This window comes from Pseudophryne corroboree, chromosome 1 (assembly GCF_028390025.1).
Source record: "Pseudophryne corroboree isolate aPseCor3 chromosome 1, aPseCor3.hap2, whole genome shotgun sequence".
Taxonomy (NCBI): domain Eukaryota; kingdom Metazoa; phylum Chordata; class Amphibia; order Anura; family Myobatrachidae; genus Pseudophryne; species Pseudophryne corroboree.
In genome coordinates, this window is record NC_086444.1 from 192,510,949 (window position 1) to 192,518,900 (window position 7,952).

Genomic DNA, 7,952 nt, shown 5'->3' on the forward strand with positions numbered 1-7,952 from the left:
CCTTAACAAACGTCTGAACCTCAGGCAGTGAAGCCAGTTCTTTTTGAAAGAAAATAGACAGGGCCGAAATCTGGACTTTAATGGATCCCAATTTTAGGCCCATAGTCACTCCTGACTGTAGGAAGTGCAGAAATCGACCCAGCTGAAATTCTTCTGTTGGGGCCTTCATAGCCTCACACCAAGCAACATATTTTCGCCATATGCGGTGATAATGTTTTGCTGTCACATCCTTCCTAGCCTTTATCAGCGTAGGAATGACTTCAACCGGAATGCCCTTTTCCATCAGGATCCGGCGTTCAACCGCCATGCCGTCAAACGCAGCCACGGTAAGTCTTGGAACAGACAGGGCCCCTGCTGTAGCAGGTCCTGTCGGAGCGGCAGAGGCCAAGGGTCCTCTGAGATCATTTCTTGTAGTTCCGGGTACCAAGTCCTTCTTGGCCAATCCGGAACGATGAGTATAGTTCTTACTCCTTTCTTTCTTACTATCCTCAGTACCTTGGGTATGAGAGGAAGAGGAGGGAACACATAAACCGACTGGTACACCCACGGTGTCATTAGTGTGTCCACAGCTATCGCCTGAGGGTCCCTTGACCTGGCGCAATATCTTTTTAGCTTTTTGTTGAGGCGGGACGCCATCATGTCCACCTGTGGCCTTTCCCAACGATTTACAATCAGCTGGAAGACTTCTGGATGAAGTCCCCACTCTCCCGGGTGGAGGTCGTGCCTGCTGAGGAAGTCTGCTTCCCAGTTGTCCACTCCCGGAATGAACACTGCTGACAGTGCTATCACGTGATTTTCCGCCCATCGGAGAATCCTTGTGGCTTCTGCCATCGCCATCCTGCTTCTTGTGCCGCCCTGTCGGTTTACATGGGCGACCACCGTGATGTTGTCTGACTGAATCAGCACCGGCTGGTTTTGAAGCAGGGGTTTTGCCTGACTTAGGGCATTGTAAATGGCCCTTAGTTCCAGAATATTTATGTGTAGGGAAGCCTCCTGACTCGACCATTGTCCTTGGAAGTTTCTTCCCTGAGTGACTGCCCCCCAACCTCGGAGGCTTGCATCCGTGGTCACCAGGACCCAGTCCTGTATGCCGAATCTGCGGCCCTTGAGAAGATGAGCACTCTGCAGCCACCACAGCAGAGACACCCTGGCCCTCAGGGACAGGGTGATCAGCCGATGCATCTGAAGATGCGATCCGGACCACTTGTCTAACAGATCCCACTGAAAGATCCTTGCATGGAACCTGCCAAAGGGAATTGCTTCGTAAGAAGCTACCATCTTTCCCAGGACTCGCGTGCAGTGATGCACCGACACCTGTTTTGGTTTCAGGAGGTCTCTGACCAGAGATGACAACTCCTTGGCCTTCTCCTCCGGGAGAAACACCTTTTTCTGTTCTGTGTCCAGAATCATACCCAGGAACAGCAGACGCGTCGTAGGAACCAGCTGCGACTTTGGGATATTCAGAATCCAGCCGTGCTGTTGTAGCACTTCCTGAGATAGTGCTACTCCGACCAACAACTGCTCCATGGACCTCGCCTTTATAAGGAGATCGTCCAAGTACGGGATAATTATAACTCCCTTCTTTCGAAGGAGTATCATCATTTCGGCCATTACTTTGGTAAATACCCTCGGTGCCGTGGACAGACCAAACGGCAACGTCTGGAATTGGTAATGGCAGTCCTGTACCACAAAATGGAGGTACACCTGGTGAGGTGGGTAAATGGGGACATGTAGGCAAGCATCCTTGATGTCCAGTGATACCATGTAATCCCCCTCTTCCAGGCTTGCAATAACCGCCCTGAGCGATTCCATTTTGAACTTGAACTTCCTTATATAAGTGTTCAAGGATTTCAAATTTAGAATGGGTCTCACCGAACCGTCTGGTTTTGGTACCACAAACATTGTGGAATAGTAACCCCGTCCCTGTTGAAGGAGGGGAACTTTGATTATCACCTGCTGGAGGTACAGCTTGTGAATTGCCGCCAGTACTACCTCCCTGTCCTGGGGAGTAGCTGGCAAGGCTGATTTGAGGTAACGGCGAGGGGGAGACGTCTCGAACTCCAGCTTGTATCCCTGAGATACCACTTGTAGAACCCAGAGATCCACCTGTGAGCGAACCCACTGGTCGCTGAAGTTCCGGAGACGGGCCCCCACCGCACCTGGCTCCCCATGTGGAGCCCCAGCGTCATGCGGTGGACTTAGTGGAAGCAGGGGAGGATTTTTGTTCTTGGGAACTGGCTGTATGGTGCAGCTTTTTCCCTCTACCCCTGCCTCTGGGCAGAAAGGACGCGCCTCTAACCCGCTTGCCTTTCTGAGGCCGAAAGGACTGTACTTGATAATACAGTGCTTTCTTAGGCTGTGAAGGAACCTGAGGTAAAAAAGTCGACTGTTGCTGTGGATACGAGGTCCAAAAGACCGTCCCCAAACAATTCCTCACCCTTATAAGGCAAAATTTCCATGTGCCTTTTAGAATCAGCATCACCTGTCCACTGCCGAGTCCATAATACTCTCCGGGCAGAAATGGACATTGCATTAATTCTAGATGCCAGACGGCAAATGTCCCTCTGTGCATCTCTCATATATAAGACTACGTCTTTAATATGCTCTATGGTTAGCAATATAGTGTCCCTGTCAAGGGAATCAATGTTATCAGACAGGGAATCAGACCACGCTGCTGCAGCACTACACATCCATGCTGAAGCAATAGCAGGTCTCAGTATAGTACCTGAGTGTGTATACACAGACTTCAGGATAGCCTCCTGCTTTCTATCTGCAGGCTCCTTTAAGGCGGCCGTATCCTGAGAAGGCAGTGCCACCTTTTTTGATAAGCGTGTGAGCGCCTTGTCCACCTTAGGGGATGTCTCCCAGCGTAACCTATCCGTTGGCGGGAAAGGGTACGCCATTAGTAACCGCTTAGAAATTACTAGTTTCTTATCTGGGGAACCCCACGCTTCTTCACACAATTCATTTAACTCATCAGATGGGGGAAAAGTCACTGGCTGCTTTTTCTCCCCAAACATAATACCCTTTTTTGTGGTAACCGGGTAATGTCAGAAATGTGCAACACATTTTTCATTGCCGTAATCATGCATCGGATGGCCCTAGTGGATTGTACATTTGTCTCATCCTCGTCGACACTGGAGTCAGACTCCGTGTCGACATCTGTGTCTGCCATCTGAGGTAGCGGGCGTTTTTGAGCCCCTGACGGCCTCTGAGATGCCTGGGCAGGCGCGGGCTGAGATGCCGGCTGTCCCAAAGCTGCGTCATCGAACCTTTTATGCAAGGAGTTGACACTGTCGGTTAATACCTTCCACATATCCATCCACTCAGGTGTCGGCCCCGCAGGGGGCGATATCACACTTATCGGCACCTGCTCCACCTCCACGTAAGCGTCCTCATCAAACATGTCGACACAGCCGTACCGACACACCGCACACACACACAGGGAATGCTCTGACTGAGGACAGGACCCCACAAAGTCCTTTGGGGAGACAGAGAGAGAGAGAGTATGCCAGCACACACCAGAGTGCTATATAACAGAGGGATATACACTATACACAAAGTGAATTTTCCCCCTATAGCTGCTTATATCACAATTTGCGCCTAAATTTATGTGCCCCCCCTCTCTTTTTTACCCTTTCTGTAGTGTATACTGCAGGGGAGAGCCTGGGGAGCGTCCTTCCAGCGGATCTGTGAAGAGAAAATGGCGCTGGCTGTGCTGAGGAAGATAGCCCCGCCCCTTCAGCGGCGGGCTTCTCCCGCTTTTTATAACGTTAATGGTGGGGGTTTCTGCACATATACAGTGTTAAACACAGTATTATGTGCTTTTTTGTGCCAAAAGGTATATTAATTAATGCCCAGGGCACCCCCCCCAGCGCCCTGCACCCACCAGTGACCGGAGCGTGTGGTGTGCTGTGGGAGCAATAGCGCACAGCTGCAGTGCTGTGCGCTACCTTATTGAAGACCGGAGTCTTCAGCCGCCGATTTTCTCCGGTTTCTTCCGTCTTCTGGCTCTGCAAGGGGGACGGCGGCGCGGCTCTGTGAACGGACGATCGAGGTCGGGCCCTGTGTTTGATCCCTCTGGAGCTAATGGTGTCCAGTAGCCTAGAAGCACAAGCTAGCTGCAAGCAGGTAGGTTAGCTTCTCTCCCCTAAGTCCCACGTAGCAGTGAGTCTGTTGCCAGCAGATCTCACTAAAAATAAAAAACCTAACAAATACTTTTCTTTATAGTGAACTCAGGAGAGCCCACTAAGTGCATCCAGCTCAGGCCGGGCACAGATTCTAACTGGAGGAGGGGCATAGAGGGAGGAGCCAGTGCACACCAGATGTAGTACCTAATCTTTTCTTTAAAGAGTGCCCAGTCTCCTGCGGAGCCCGTCTGTTACCCATGGTCTTTACGGAGTACCCAGCATCCACTAGGACGTCAGAGAAAAATAATTAAATACAAATGTGTTGACCTTCTGACCCTGTCGACCTTTTGCTCCATTTCACTTGCCACAAGGTTACTAATGGTGATAGTTGGTAATGGATAGTCAGTTTTATGAAATGCGTCCCCTCGTGGCTCGCTTTGGTAACCACGCTTCGGGCTCAGTGGCTTGCTTCGCACGCCACAAGGTTACTAGAGGTGATACTTTGTGACATGGATAGTAAATGAAGCAAAAGTTGTAAAAAAAAAAAAATGTGTCGACGTTCTGACCCTGTAGACCTTCTGACTCTGACGACCTTTTGATTCTGTCAACCATTTGACTGTCAACTTTTTGTCCCCATCGACCTTTTGACTGTCGACCTTTTGACCATGTCAACCTTTTTGATTGTTGACCTTTTGACGCTGTCGACCTAATGCATGTCTACCATTAGTGGTGGACCTATTGACTGTAGACCTTTTTATTGTAGAGCTATAGATCGGATACCCAGACCTCCCAACATAAAGTGGCTTTAAAAAGAGAGCGTGGTCTATGAATAAGGGGCGTGGCTTCACGGTAGCAGACCCAGTGCTCTGTGAACTGCTGGCATGCCCTCAGTCCCTCTGTCTTCCGTAAATAGACGCTGTGCGCATGTGCACAGCATCTATTTACTGCTCAGTGAGTAACAGAACTGCCCCCCACTCTGCGGGACACTGCTGCCCGCGGGTGGGACAGCGGGACAGTCCCAACAAAACGGGACTGTCACGCAAAACCCCGGACATTTGGGAGGTATGAGTATGTACAGCACTCAAGTATAAATATTATCTGCAGCCTGCTTCAGTTGTGCAAAGCATTCAATTCCAATACAATCTGCAGTCTGCATCCGAGGTGCATCGCAAACTCCTGCAGCAGCAGCCTGCTTCCGCTGTACTACCTATAGTCCTGCCCTCCTGTGTATTGACTTTGTTATGTTTCCAACACTCACTCCAGTGTTACTCAGTCTGCCATAGTGATGTGCACCGGACATTTTTCGGGTTTTGTGTTTTGGTTTTGGATTCGGTTCCGTGGCCGTGTTTTGGATTCGGACGCGTTTTGGCAAAACCTGCCTGAAAATTTTTTGTCGGATTCGGGTGTGTTTTGGATCCGGGTGTTTTTTTTACAAAAACCCCTCAAAAACAGCTTAAATCATAGAATTTGGGGGTCATTTTGATCCCATAGTATTATTAACCTCAATAATCATAATTTCCACTCATTTTCAGTTTATTCTGAACACCTCACACCTCACAATATTATTTTTAGTCCTAAAATTTGCACCGAGGTCGCTGGATGACTAAGCTAAGCGACCCAAGTGGCTGACACAAACACCTGGCCCATCTATGAGTGGCACTGCAGTGTCAGACAGGATGGCACTTCAAAAAAATAGTCCCCAAACAGCACATGATGCAAAGAAAAAAAGAGGTGCACCAAGGTCGCTGGACGGCTAAGCTAAGCGACACAAGTGGCCGACACAAACACCTGGCCCATCTAGGAGTGGCACTGCAGTGTCAGGCAGGATGGCACTTCAAAAAAATAGTCCCCAAACAGCACATGATGCAAAGAAAAAAAGAGGTGCACCAAGGTCGCTGGACGGCTAAGCTAAGCGACACAAGTGGCCGACACAAACACCTGGCCCATCTAGGAGTGGCACTGCAGTGTCAGGCAGGATGGCACTTCAAAAAAATTGCCCCCAAACAGCACATGATGCAAAGAAAAAAAGAGGCGCAATGAGGTAGCTGTGTGACTAGGCTAAGCGACCCAAGTGGCCGACACAAACACCTGGCCCATCTAGGAGTGGCACTGCAGTGTCAGGCAGGATGGCACTTCAAAAAAATAGTCCCCAAACAGCACATGATGCAAAGAAAAAAAGAGGTGCACCAAGGTCGCTGGACGGCTAAGCTAAGCGACACAAGTGGCCGACACAAACACCTGGCCCATCTAGGAGTGGCACTGCAGTGTCAGGCAGGATGGCACTTCAAAAAAATTGCCCCCAAACAGCACATGATGCAAAGAAAAAAAGAGGTGCACCAAGGTCGCTGGATGGCTAAGCTAAGCAACACAAGTGGCCGACACAAACACCTGGCCCATCTAGGAGTGGCACTGCAGTGTCAGGCAGGATGGCACTTCAAAAAAATTGTCCCCAAACAGCACATGATGCAAAGAAAAAAAGAGGTGCACCAAGGTCGCTGGATGGCTAAGCTAAGCGACACAAGTGGCCGACACAAACACCTGGCCCATCTAGGAGTGGCACTGCAGTGTCAGGCAGGATGGCACTTCAAAAAAATTGTCCCCAAACAGCACATGATGCAAAGAAAAAAAGAGGCGCACCAAGGTCGCACCACAGGTATAGAATGTAGATGGATAGTATACTTGACGATACAGAGGTAGGTACAGCAGTGGCCTTCCGTACCGTACTGCTAAATATACTGGTGGTCACTGTGTCAGCAAACTGTAAAACTAAAATGCACCACAGGTATAGAATGTTTATGGATAGTATACTTGACGACACAGAGGTAGGTACAGCAGTGGCCTTCCGTACCGTACTGCTATATATACTGGTGGTCACTGTGTCAGCAAACTGCAAAACTAAAATGCACCACAGGTACAGTATAGAATGTAGATGGATAGTATACTTGACGACACAGAGGTAGGTACAGCAGTGGCCTTCCGTACCGTACTGCTATATATACTGGTGGTCACTGTGTCAGCAAACTGCAAAACTAAAATGCACCACAGGTATAGAATGTAGATGGATAGTATACTTGACGACACAGAGGTAGGTACAGCAGTGGCCTACTGTACCGTAATGCTATATATTATATACTGGTGGTCACTGGTCAGCAAAACTCTGCACTGTACTCCTCCTATATATATATTATACTGGTGTTCCCCAGTCCCCACAATAAAGCAGCACACTGAGCACAGATATGGAGTGTTTTTCAGGCAGACAACGTATACTGGTGGTCACTGTCAGCAAAACTCTGCACTGTACTCCTGCTATATAATACAGCTGCTCCCCAGTCCCCACAATTAAGCAGTGTGAGCACAGATATATGCAGCACACTGAGCACAGATAAGGAGCGTTTTTCAGGCAGAGAACGGATAAAACTGGTGGTCACTGATCAGCAAAACTCTGCACTGTACTCCTCCTATATTAATATAAAGCTGCTCCCCAGTCCCCACAATGATATAAGCAAGCACAAATATTTGCATCAACTCAACAATGAATAAACGGAGAGGACGCACGCCAGCCACGTCCTCTCCCTAACATTTCCAATGCACGAGTGAAAATGGTGGCGACGCGCGGCTGCTTATATAGAATCCGAATCTCGCGAGAATCCGACAGTGGGATGATGACGTTCGGGCGCGCTCGGGTTAACCGAGCCATACGGGAGAATCCGAGTATGCCTCGGACCCGTGTAAAATGGGTGAAGTTCGGGGGGGTTCGGTTTCCGAGAAACCGAACCCGCTCATCACTAGTCTGCCATCACTTCTAGATATCCAAATATCCGT